Raw genomic sequence first — 13,426 nt, 5'->3', positions numbered from 1 at the left:
CCCATAAAGTCACATTTCTCATTCTCCTATTCAATTAAAATAAGCTTTGAGTTTGATCATTTGCACTTGTCTGTAAACTGAACCATTCCTCTCCTCAGTCCTAGAAGCTGAATGGAAAAACAGTCTTCAGATTCCAAGGATCAATGAGAAAGATCTTGATTTTCTATTTGTAACTCTCTGCTCAAGGGTAAAACGATTTGCTATTTGCCAGGAGTAATGTCCGAGTAATACTTCAGCACTCCAGCCAAGTGTTTATTATGAGTCTTAAATCACCACTTTTCCTATGAAGTAGGCTTTTTCTTCCTCTGAATAGGGGCCACTTTCTTTGATCCGGATTCCTGGATGAAAGAAATATCCTGTCAATTCAGACTCTCTTCAATTTTCTCCTCATCCGTTGAATCCACCATGACATTTTCCAAAGTTTCTGAAATTCTTCATGCACAGAAAAGTGACAGCACTTATCATTGAGAAAAGAAAGTTTTCTTCTTATCAAGATGGTTTACAAATAGTATCTGGTCCCCAAAAGCCTTGACAGCTTTCTGTTAGTTGGGGAGACCATCCTCTATTTCTTCTAAAAGAATCCCCCCAAAGCCTCTCTACTCCTGCTTACCTAAGAGCCTAAGGAGAGCCTTCTTACCTTTCAAGTCGGACTTGGGCTCGAAGGCATACTTCCCATCTATTGCTTCAATTTTGGGATTGTTGACCAATGCCTCAGTTATTAGCCATTGTTTCTTTGAGTCCAAAATGTCAATGCTGTGTTTCATCCAAAATTTCTTCCAATGCCATGTCTTCACGTAATTCATAATCTTAACAAGAACTTTAAACTTGTATGCAGAGCTTCCTGATAGAACATCCAAGCTGAACGATCCATTGCTACGAGCAGTATTTTGTTTAGAACCTGACAGCCCTCCATGCTCTTGGCTGGCTGAAGCGGAGGCACAGGGAAGTGGCCGCAGGTCACATGGGATGGCCCTCCTTGCTCAGCATTATGAATCCAAGCCTGTTGAGAGAAAGGAAGCTGTTCAAAAAACGAGCTCTTTCCATTCCTGTAGTAGAAAAATGTTCAATATCTTCTGAATCATCATCATCATCAAAAAAAAGAAAGCAAAACCCATTCTCTTTTAAGGATTACTGGATTATGTCAGGCTCACCAAGGACACTCTCCTTGTCCTGAGATCAACTGATTTGGGTCCTTAATTACATCTGCAGAAATCACAACAGCATCTAGATTAACGTGTGATTGAATTTCCAGGAGAAAGTGTGGTTTTACCTGGGGCAGAAATCTTGGGGGCCATTGAAGAATTCCTCCCACCACATGTGCAAATAGAGGGCTTCAATGTCTAAGCTGGTTACCCAATTAATTACCAAAGAAACGACTTCTCATGTGGATTATATATTCTGCCTAGAGTTGGGAGGAGACTTGCAAAGGAAATGAGCTTCAGTGTGGGCAGCTGACCACTTAGGCATTTGAGGGGCCTGAATGTCTTGTTTATATTATAATCTAGACCCAGCCTACCTCACTATGCTTCTTCCAGTTACTAGCGTTCTCTTCCTTCTCGTCCTTCTCTCCTTACATACGTACATGCGAGCTTTCCCATCAGTCCAGTGGTTCCCATGGGATGATTCTGCTGTCCAGGGACCTTTGACAAAGCCTGGAGACGTTTTTGGTTGCCACATCCTGGCATCTAGTGGGTAGAGGTCAAAAATGCCTCTAAAATGAGAGGTGGAGGCATCTTTGGGACATGGAGCTGCCCTGGATGGTGCCTCAGAGGTAATCACCGGACATTGTAAATCCTCACAGGGCCCACTGGATGGAATGGAGGAGAGTATGGGCCATGATGTGGACCATTGTCTATGAGGTGCAGAGGTGCCCAAAGATGTACTTACCAAATCCAATGGATGTGTCATGATGATGGGAACGAGTGTTGTTGGGGGGGGAGAGGGGGGGTGGGGGGGTGGGGTTGAATGGGACCTCACATATATATATTTTTTTAATGTAATATTATTACAAAGTCAATTAAAAAAAAAAATGCCTCTAAACATCCTACATGCACAGGACAGGTCCCATAACAAAGAAATAACTGGGCCCAAATGTCAACAGTGCCAAGGGTGATTAGCTCTACTGAATGTCTCTCTTTCCTGCACCTCTTGGGTCTCTTTCGAGCCTCCATAATAATTTGATCTATGCTGTTGCATCGCTTGACTGTACTTCTCCCCTTTCTCATCTCACGATTTCCCATTCACTCTTCAAGGCTTGCCACTGCCATCACCTTCCACTGGCCAGGTCACTCAATCCAGTGTTTCTGCAGTGCTTCTTTATAATTGGGCTTTATTTTATATATCATGTATAACATAGATCTGTCTCTCTCCCATCCAGATTGTGAGTTCCTCGTGGATGTGAACTGTGTCAATTTTACACCTTTGTCCTACAGCTTATTACCATGATGCCTTGTATGTAGTTGATACTCAATAAGTATTGGGTGAATGGGTGACTGGATAAATACATGAACACATGAAAAGTTTATAGTCAACTCTGATTCATCCTGTTTCCTTCTCCCTATCTTCCAAGTGTTTCTCATGACTAGGAGTTATGCTATAGATTGGCCATAGTGACTCATACGTGCGAATAGGTACAGCTTAGGGATCTGCAGGCAGGACTATCCGGATTTGAATTCCCTCCCTGGCATTTACAAGCTAGTGTTACTGTAGGCAGGTTACTTAATTTTTTTGTGTCTCAGTTTCCTCCCCTGAATAATGCAGATTATCAGAGTCCTTACTTCAAGGGGTGTTGTGGGGAATGAGTGAGGAGTTCCTGTAAAAGCAGAGTGGGAGGAAGTGGGAGAGGTAGCCATTTGCATAGTGCTTCCTTGTTTTCCAAACTCTTGATTTGATTAACTCACTTCCCAAGAATACCAGTGAGTGCAGGTCATCATGGCTGAATGTGGCGTACACCTCCAAAGTAGTATGCTTGAATATACAGGGCCAGAATGGTCCCCACAGCCATCAGGAAAAGAGGTGTCAAGGTTTCGGCCCAGAGGGTGAAAATGCTGTTACCCAAATTTCACATTCATACAAACTACCTCTTCTGGAAATGCTCTTCAGAGACTGAGAGTCATCAGTTTACCCTCTGAACTGGAGAGCTTACTTTTTCAATTTAGAAGTAGTCAGTCCGAGGTAGTATAAATATTTCTGTTTCTCCCCTTCTTCAAATGTAATAGAAAGATTCTACTCAGTCTTTAGATGTTACTCAAGAATTTTTTTAACCTAGTTGATGATATAATGGAAAGATAATGAATATATTAGTTTGGTTTTGAGAAAGCTTTAAAAATGCAAGTGGCAGGCCTTGTCCCAAATATAATGGATTTGCATCTCTGGGGATGGGCTCAGGAGTCTGCAAAATTGACACAGTCCCCAAGTGGTTCTTAAGTAGAGAGAGCATAGTGTGACATTTGGCAGCTAGTAGACTAGATGGTGCCCGGTGTTGAGAGGCAGATGGAGGATCCCGAATTTCTGCACACGTTGGGATGATGGACTGAATAAAAAATAAAAGCATTAGCAGAACTGTACTTGGACCCAGAAACCCACCTACCCAGGTATGGAATGAAATAGATAGTCTAGTGAGAGATGGGGTAGGCAGGGGGCGGGGGGTGGAAACAGGAACTAAACTGAACTGGTTTTGGTCAATAGCTCAGTGGGAATCCCATTAATAAGATCTTAGTATCATAGTGTCAAGAATGAGGATGGTAAATCCCCCCCTACCCTGCCCTAGTTAGATCATGCTGGAAAGTTTTTTATTAAGAAAAATTTTAAACATAGTCAAATGTTGAAAGAATAATACCATGAACCCCTCTATAACAGATTTCACAGTTATCAAGGTTTTTCTGTTTATTTTTTATCTCTTCTGCCTTTTTGTTTACCCTCCCTCCCTCCTCCTTCACATTTTAAAGCAATCCTCAGAATCATGTTCCATTTACCCTTATGTATCAAAAAATGTTTCTTTGAAAAAAAATGGATGGTTTCTCACATAACCATAATGTCACTCTCTCATCTAACAAAATTGACAATAATTCCTTCTTATTATTTAACTGGAGTGTCACATTTCTAGTGGCCAGTATGGTAAAAGGGTTTGACAACCATGTCCTATGAGGAACAATTAATAGAACTTGGTTGATAGAAGATTTTTAAGGGCTGTCCAACAGAAGAGTACTGGACTTGTTCTTTGTGTTCTGTATTGGAATGTATGGCTGCCAGCTTACTATAGAAAAGAACTCAGTCCTGAAGCAGACTGTCCACACTGGACTACACTGCCTCAGGAATTAGCAAGTACTTTCTCCCCAGAAGTGGGGTGTGGGCACACAGTGGAAAGGTGTCTCTCATTCATTGCATATTTATCAAGTGCCTGCTATGTTAGGTGCTGAGGATGCTGCGAAGACTAATCCCTTCCCTCGGGGAGCTTCCACTATATAGCAGTATTTTCAAAAGTGTGAGAAAGTTTTAGGTGGTATAGGGTCAATTCATTAATTAACTTTGAATTCCTCATCATTAAAAAATATTCTTTGTTCAACCTTCCCTAAACCTTGTGAGTACATCAAGAAAATCTCATTTGGGGGCTGGAGTTATTCCTTCTCTAAAACTTTTTATTTATTTTTATTTATTTTTATTTTTTTAATTTTTTATAAGATTTATTATTATTATTATTAATTTATTTCTCTCCCCTTCTCCCCCCCCCAGTTGTCTGCTCTCTGTGTCCATTCACTGTGTGTTCTTCTGTGACCGCTTCTATCCTTACCAGCGGCACCAGGAATCTGTGTTTCTTTTTGCTGCGTCATCTTGTTGCATCAGCTCTCCATCTATGCAGCACCACTCCTGGGCAGGCTGCACTTTTTTCGCGCTGGGTGGCTGTCCTTACGCGGCACACTCCTTGCGTGTGGGGCTTCCCTACATGGGGACACCCCTGCGTGGCAGGGCACTCCTTGCATGCATCAGCACTGCCCATGGGCCAGCTCCACACGGGTCAAGGAGGCCCGGGGTTTGAACCACAGACCTCCCATGTGGTAGGCAGATGCCCTATCCATTGGACCAAGTCTGCTTCCCCTCTCCCTTTTTAATGGAAAAAAAAAAAAAGAGCAGCTTCAGGTTCATTGCTTTTGGTAGGCCAGAGTTCCTAGTTGTTTTTTTTCCCAGTAATTTGTTAAACATCTTATAAAAACAAATCAGGTAGGAAAATATTTAAAAGAAGAATAATAAAAAGCAAAGGGATAATAGGATGATTATAAGTTGTTGTTTTTCTCTCTCACTTTCATACTTGCATACTGTAAGATTCACTCTTCAGTTTACGGTTTCATGAGTTTTTACGAAGGCACAGTCTTGTGACTCTCCCCATACTCAAGATACTAATCATTTCATTTCTACCAAAATGCCCTCTTGCTACCTAATTCCAGCACCTGACCCCAATCACTGGCAACTACTGAGCTGCTTTCTGTTCCTATGTTAGCCTTTCCTGGAAGGTCATATAATGGAATCATCGTATGTAGCCTTTTCAGTCTGGTTTCTTTCACTTAGCATATTAATTTGTGATTCATCCATTTGTATATATAAGTAATTTGTTCCTTTTCATTACTGAGTAGTATTTCATTGTGTGGAAGTATCACCATTTGTTTATTCATTTTAATTGATGATATAAAATGTATTCATATGAGAAATCATGAACATGGTACTTATAAAAAAAAAAAAAGAGAGATTTGGCAGAAATCCTAAAGGTGGTATGCCAGTGACTGGAGATTTGGGCGTTGGGGGAGGACTAGTCTAACCAATTCATGTAGAAAAGAGCCCTCTGAGATAGGTCATCTTTTAAGAACTTACCTACACCTTCAGCTGTACATGAAATATGAATGTTTCTGTCATCTTGACTTGGAGCAGAACTTTTGAGGTTTCAAGGTAAGCCTAATGACCTCGAAAGTATCCTATTCATCTTCTCTGCTTTGTTTTCATTCCGTCCCTCCTTCCGTCCCACCTCCCCTCCTCTTCTAATTTCTTTTCTCCTGCCTCCTCCTCTTTCTCTTCTTCTTTCTCTTCTCCTGCTCTCACTTTCTTTCTCTCATCTATCCCCTCCTCCCATAATATCATTGGAGTTTATGTAACTGAATTAATTAGACCTATTTCTCAAGGAGTTAGTTTTCCATAAAATTCACTTTGCAGTTGGCATGACAGAAGAGCTGGCATATTAATCAAATGCTACAATTTGTTCTTTGTATCTGAGTCAGGCTAGGGTTGGACTTGCTGCTTATCTGTCGTCCATTTGTACCATTCTGTCCTTTGCAGCGAATGAGCCGGGATTCTTTGTGATTGGGCGAGGTGATGGTTGTGAGTGTTGATAGATTGGGCGTGGAAACGCTTAGCAGGGAGTTAAGACCCTATCTCCTTAGTTAGTATTACAGAGTACCTAGGATATAAAGTGTCTGTATGAAAATAAATAAGGGCTTGTCTTTTTCTTTCTTTGCCTGGTGATATCTATACCACTTAATTTTAAAAAATGATAAAATCTTTGTCTTTTCTTAAGTATCATGTTAATTGCTCTTCTACGTGTTTATCCATTTTGTGGTTCTGAAACATATTCACTTTATAGACATTTTTGTCCCCCAGTGCATTTTAAATCCTCAAGCAATAGGCTTTAATATAATCTTAAGGGAGAGGTAGGGTAATGTGCACCATGTAGCTAACCAGGAGAATGCAGTTGGTAGTTTTCTGCATTTTGTCAGTTTGCTGCAGAATACAAGGGCTGCTAAAGGATTGGCGCTCATATCTTAAAAACTAATCAGAAATATTCCAAGCTGTAGAGTTTTTCTGTCTCAGCAGCCTTTCAGATATGGAGGTTCTCCTCGGTTGCCCCTGATAGTGTTGCTGAATTCAAAATGCCACTGGAGGAAAGAAATATCTGTCTGTTTTCTCATCTATGGAATGAGGGGGTTGGAGTTGATGGGGGATGTCAGATTTACAGCACTAGTGCTGTCACTCCTTCTCCATCCACAGACAGACATCACTAATCAATCACAGCGTGCTTTCCTGCCAAAAACAGCCTCAGTCTTCTTGTCCAGTCAGCACTTGAGAACGCCACTACTAATCAATCAGTGTTAACCCAAGAAATGAAATCTATTTGTCATTCTGAAACAAGATGGTGTTCAATCTCTACAGTTCATTAATGTACGCCTTGCATACTGAGATGGTTTTCTGAAGGTTTGCTAGCCTTTGGGTGATAGAAGGAAAGAGGTCAGAGAGCATGGGCAGTTTCAGGTGAAGATTTCGGATCACCATAGTTTATGCTCCTTGAAGGCAGGCATCATGTTTTATTCGTGTTTTCCCATCTTTACCCAGTGTGTAAGGCAAACTCTTTCTCAGAGTAGATGCTATGTAAATATTTCTTAAATGATGCACAAAGAAATGAGTGAAAGAGCTTGTCCTTGGCTAAATCTCTCCTCTCTAAGACTGCATGATTGAGTTCTTCTTCCAAATGACAGGCACAGCCCTTGCCATTACTGAATTTCATTCACTTTAGTTCAGGCCATTGAATTTAATTCAAGCCCAGCAACTTGGCATCAGTGGTTGGACTTGACTTGTTTCCTCTCCTGGCCCTTCACAAACCTATTGAGTAACACTGAGGAGGGTCCATTTAATCCTTCCCTTGCTTAACTCTGAATTCTTTCAACTTGATATGTGGTTGGGAATCTGAAGGTTTAATGATATGGATAGAAATTCTGTTATGGCAGAAAATCACTTATTTGACACTTAATATATGCCGTCTTTATTAGTTCTATTTTGGGACATAGACTTTAGCTTCCTTTATGGGAAGAACCAGGACTGATAATTCTTTGTATTTTGATGGCATAATACTGTGCCTGTTACATGGGACATGTTTAATAAACATTTTACATTTCTCGTGGTGGTTTCATGAAACTAGGCTGAAGCCTGTGTCTTCTTTAACTTTTAGAATAAAATCATCTTTTCATAGAGAAGGGATTTTTTTTTTCCCACTCAAACACTTGATTCTATCTAATAATACTGTCTACACATTTAGTAAAAATCAAATATAGTTCAGGCATTCTGCTAAATCCTTTATAGATATTATCCCTAAACCTCAAAACAACCCCAAGACTAGTGATAGGAATTCCGTTTAAGAGATAAGCTTGAAGAAGTTCTATAACTCGGCCAAAGTCTCAAGATTATGAAGTGACAGAACTGGGCTCCAAAGCCACCTTTAACTCTAATGTCTTTTTCCCGGAAGGTACCAGCTAGCTCAGTGCAGATGCCACTTGTTTCAGGAAGTCTTCTCTGGGTATCACCTCTCCCCCAAGGCTGGTTGAGAGGGTTTCCTTCTGTTTTTCTTAGCAGTTACACCCCTTCTCATGATACTCCCCATTCTGGCTGCCTCTGCCACCAGACGGTAAGATTCTTGAGGACAAGGGCTCAATTTGGTTTCTTTGCCACTTTTGCTTGTTGAATACATTTTTCCCAGGAGATGTCTGCCACTTTACCCTAGTAGGTGGGCCGCATATATAATATACAGCTATGCCTTTAAGGGCCTACTGTAGTTTAGAATTCATTATATTTGGGGATGAAAGATTCAGGGAAACCTGCTTAAGCTTCAAATGTGGAATGGCAGAAGTTGCCTCTCTTCTGTTATAATAAGTGCCTTCTGCTTACCTCTGTCATTGCGTTATTAAGCCATTTCTTTTTTTTTCCCCACTTCAGTTTTTTTTTATTAACTGTACTTCTATGAATAATTAATACATGCAAATGGCCTTATGCTTATTTCTCCTGCTTGAGATGTCTTGTGCTTCTTGAATCTGAGGAGTTGTGTGTTTTATCAATTCTAGAAAATTCTCAGCCATTATATGTTCAAATACTCCCTCTCCCCATTTTCCCTTTTCCCTTCCTACCAGACTCCTGGTAGATATATGTTGGGCCTTCTCATTCTATCCTCCTCCTTTTTTTAACCTCACAAATTTTTCAATTCTTTATTGTTTTGTGCTTCAGTTTGCAGAATGCCCTGAGATTTATATTCCTCTTTTCAACAAACTCTAATCTTCTGTTTAACCTAGCCATTGAGTTTTTAATTTCAGTGAATCCATGGAGAAAGTAGTCATGTCTTGCTTTTTTGTTTGTTTGTTTGTTTTGGGGGGGGGGGTTCAATTCCAATTTTAACGTTTTTAATCGTTTTAAACCTTCTTGCCTTATGTTCTTTTTCAGATTGTTGTTTTGTGACCTCTAATTCTTGAGGGTCTAATCCTTGTATTTGTTGACTTGTGATTGGCAGTTTCCTTGTGTGTTCTATAATCCATTTTTGGGAGCTCATGCTTTGCTGGACTGGTTATAGTCTGAGTTGTAGAAGTGGCTCTCCAGGGAAATTTTTCATTTGCTTCTATGAAAACTTCCCTGGCATTTCATGAACAGGACCAATTTTTATATTAATTTTTCAGTCTGAACTTCCTGATTCTGCCTTTTGTATGAATTTGTACTCCAAACCCAAGAAAGGCACAGGTATAGGGTTACTAATTCTCAGTTGAAACTTTTCCCTCCTACCCAGAGCACAGGTAGAGACATACGAGTTTCACTGGACCAGCCAACAATTGGTTCACTGAAGGTGCAGCCCTCAGTGAGGTCTCTTCTTCAGAGGTCTCATAACAACTTCCGGCTTCTCCTTGTCCCAAGGACTTGTCTTCTCTCCCACATGGGCCTTAAAACCCAAGCGCCCAAGGCACCAAGGCAAATCTTTTCCCTGACAGCACCCCCCTTTCCCTTCAGCCAGAATCACAGCATGATTTCCCATGCTTACCACTGTTGTTTTCAGTTACCTCGTTATTTCTAGCACCTGGTATTTTCCTGTTTCTCGTGTGTCAGCTAGTCTTTTACAGGAATTTTTGTTGTGTTTTATCTAGCATGTTTAGGGTTGGAATTTTCAGACTGTCATCATCTACCATCTTGCCAGAATCAGGAGCTTTTTACAAGCTCATGGTAAGACACTCAAATACTATGCAAGGGTATATGGGGAACTGTTAGTTTCCTTCCCATCTTAGATCTGCCCTGTTCTCGTACATCTTGCTAGAAATAATAACCTTAAACAGTTTCTAAGGCATAGTTCTATAAGCATTTTGTACATATACAGTATACAGATGTGTGCATAATACTTGCAGATTTATTGATGCAAATAGAATGTTTTACCCACTGCACTGTACTCAGTGATATATCTTGGAGTTCATTGCCTATTAGTGTTCTTAACTCTACCTCTCTGTTTTCTGTGACTTTATGGTATTCCCTTATATGGGTCTACCATAATTTATTTAACCATACAACCATGATTATTGGAAGCTTATATTTATTTTGATATTATAAACCATCCTTCAGTAAACATTCTTGTACATATGCCTTTGCTCATGTATCACTGAACATAACTTGGTTTATTTGCCTAGTTCCCTTGCCTCTCACCTATACCCACCTCCTTGATTCCTTGTGGACTTTTTCTTTCTTTTTTCCCCACTTCAGGGAGGGGGCCCGGATTAAATCAGCACTTAATTCATTATGTTTCATGAATGAGTGAGTGTGTACCCATCGAGATGTCAAACTGGCAGTCAGACTTGGTTCTGGTCTCAAGCAGTGATAACAGCAGCTGCTGTTGCCCGAACACCTCCTCTAGTCCAGGCACGATCCTCTGCAACAGTTACCACAACCCTGTGAGTTGGTAGACCTCATGGCCATGCTTTACAGACAAGGAAACGGAGGCCCAAGGTTACGTAATTAGTAAGAGGTGGAGTACTTGAACACCGATTTATCTGAAATCAGTGTCTGGCCTCTTGACTGCTGCGTCTTACTTCACATTTGTCTTGTCACAACCAGCATAGGGCATGTGTCATTGTTCATTCCATCATCTATCCCTTCATTTATTCAAGGAACGAATATTGACTGCAAGCTAACATGTGCCACACGCGGGGTGCAGTTAGCAGTGACAAGGGAGGCCAACACCCCTACCTGGTGGAATTTCCAGCATGAAGGGAAGAGACAGATTGAACAGAAAAGCATACGCAGGAGGAATGAGGGGAAGAGGGATGAGGAGGGGGGCTCTAGGAACACAGCTTGGGGTTCATGCAAGGCCTCCAGCATGTGATGAACTGGATGTGCCTTGAAGGATGAGAGTGAGTGGAGGGGCTGGGATGGAGGAGAGGGATGCAGGCAGGGGGAGCAGCACGTCCCCCTTCTTTCTTGTGGGCTGGCACAGTATAATCTTGCTCTTCCAGCCCCTGCCATCTGTCAGGACCACCGCGTGGAAGGGCCTGCGAGCCAGTGTCCTTCGGCTTCTGAAAGGTGGCTGAGTCCTCTCCCCACCCCCCAGCCAGTCCCCCTCAGCCCTTTCTAATTTTAAAGCAGTAGCTCCCTTGATTGAAATCTCAATTTGGGAACAGGCCTAGGATTGGCCTGTGGCTCGGAATTTTCACCAATAAGCGGAGCGGGAGGTGGGGAGGCGTCCCTTTAAGGTGCCGGGAGGCAGCCCGGAGAGCTTGGCGCTGCGCTCCCCAGGACCCAGGCGATTTGCCGAGCTCCGGAGCGGCGCACCGAGCGGCGGCGGCCCCGGGCATGTTGCCCCTCTCGCGCGGTGCCCCCGCAGGGCCCTCTCCGGCCCCAGGCAGTTGGCGGCTGCCGCCCAGCTGGGCTCCTTAGCTGCAGCCGCACTCCCTACCCCCCCCCCCCCCCCCCCCCCCCGGGGCTCGGGTCCCTCTCTCTCATCCCCCTCCCCAAGCCAGTCGTCTGGCTCCCGGAGGAGGCGCCGCAGCGGCGGAGCAATGCGAGGTTGAGCAGGGTAAGTGGACCCCCCCACGGCTGCAAGGGTAGGGGGTGCACGGGCACATCTGTACTTGGTTTTCAAGACCCTCCTGTGGAAGAGGGGGCTTGAACTGGGAAAGTAACCTCTGGGAGATTTGCGTCCTGCTACCTAGACGTTGGGGAGGTTTTGAGCTCTGGGGAGAGGACCTTAGGATCATTTTAGACTTAGTGTCCGCCGAGCTTTTGCGCAGCCACTTTATTAACCAGTAATGGTGATAACGATAGAATGCGAGGAGGGAATGATGATGTTATTGCATCATTACTTTTGAGGGGGAAACATTTGAACTTCCCTGAACTTGCTTTTTAAAAATCTTTCATCTATTATGATTCATTTCCTTTAAATATTTAAAAATTTATTTATTGCTAATGACCTATTTATTTCCCTTAAACCATGGTTCTTAACAACAGGACCCTGAGCTTGAATTGAAATCCATAAAAACATTTTTGTGGGGACGTGTTGGTGCGGTGTGATATATTTATTAAATAATACACAGTATAGTGTGGACTTAGTAAGGGGTCTGTGGTTTTCACCTGACCGGCAAAAGTGTCTGTGGAACCGAAAAGGTTAAGAACCCCTGCCTTAAACTATCAAAAATATTTAGCAATAAGATTTACTTTAAAAAAATTATTTACTTCTTCCACACAATCTTTGTGTTTTGAGCTTATTGCCCTAAAATTGAAAAATTGCTTATTTTTCTACATCTTAAAAAATTCATTAATTTTCTCGTTAGTGGATTTCTGTAATGAAGCAAGTCTGAATTTGTTCGTTTGTTTTCTTGAATGTGGAGAGAGGGGAGACCCCTTCTCCAGGGCTTCCTAGCTCTGAACTGGGGAGTCTGTGGTATGGAGAAAGCTTTAGAGAGGAGTGTTAATTGCAACTGCTCTTCTCCCAGGTTTCCAAATGCAGATTCTCAGCTGCTGGGATAGTGAGGAGTTAATGAGGACTGAGATAATGCAAATCTAGGGTGCCTGGGCAGCTGTATCCTGGGAGATTTTAAAATGAAAATAATCTGGAGGGATGGTGGGGGGTAGATTTGCTTAAAACATGCCATTTCAGCTTCCCAACCACCTCCCTACTGCCCCCAGTCTGTTCTCTTGTGTATACCTAAAGCAAGAAGTTGGGAGCCTACTGCAGAGGATCAGCGTTTAATTTTTTCTAAAGATGAGGCAGCTGGAAGAGATACCTTCCAAAAATTGGAGCAAAGTCTGATCCATGAATTCCCAACCTCCGTTTTTGCCCACAATAAATTATTTTGGCAATTGGCCTGCCTTAGTTTGTTGGGCTGGCCTTTATTTGCAGTTGTTTTGGTGGGGTGAATCATTTGTATACTTTCGGTTCCCTGCTTTCTGCAAACAGATGTTTTTTTCTGTGCAACTCGAGTAATTAGATGGACATGGACCTGTATGTACAGACCAAAAATACCACTTGGAAAGGATTTGGGCTATTCCTTTTCAAATCTTTAATTGCCAAATCTTCCCAGCCGTTGGGCAATTCAGATAAAGGTGTCAAGTGAGCTGAGCAGTGAAGAATTTATATGTGCAGCAAATTCTGCTCATC

General features: G+C 42.2%; 1 protein-coding gene and 1 pseudogene across 3 annotated transcripts in view; one reads left to right on the top strand and one right to left on the bottom strand.

Annotated features, from left to right (window-relative positions):
* Window positions 1-13,426, top strand: part of PRICKLE2 (prickle planar cell polarity protein 2) — a 363,728-nt gene that overhangs the window by 192,382 nt on the left and 157,920 nt on the right. Inside the window, exon 1 of one of the 3 annotated variants that reach the window (XM_071212136.1) lies at window positions 11,384-11,845. The exons of the other annotated variants lie outside the window; for them this stretch is intronic. The gene's annotated coding sequence lies outside the window, so the exon portion shown is untranslated. Of the gene's footprint in view, window positions 1-11,383; window positions 11,846-13,426 lie in introns of those variants that run through there. 3 annotated transcript variants of the gene reach the window in all.
* Window positions 201-11,624, bottom strand: LOC139437678 (general transcription factor IIE subunit 2 pseudogene; annotated as a pseudogene).

This window comes from Dasypus novemcinctus, chromosome 26 (genome assembly GCF_030445035.2).
Source record: "Dasypus novemcinctus isolate mDasNov1 chromosome 26, mDasNov1.1.hap2, whole genome shotgun sequence".
NCBI lineage: Eukaryota > Metazoa > Chordata > Mammalia > Cingulata > Dasypodidae > Dasypus > Dasypus novemcinctus.
The sequence above is the reverse complement of the archived record's forward strand: the minus strand, read 5'-3'. Positions and strand labels throughout refer to the sequence as shown.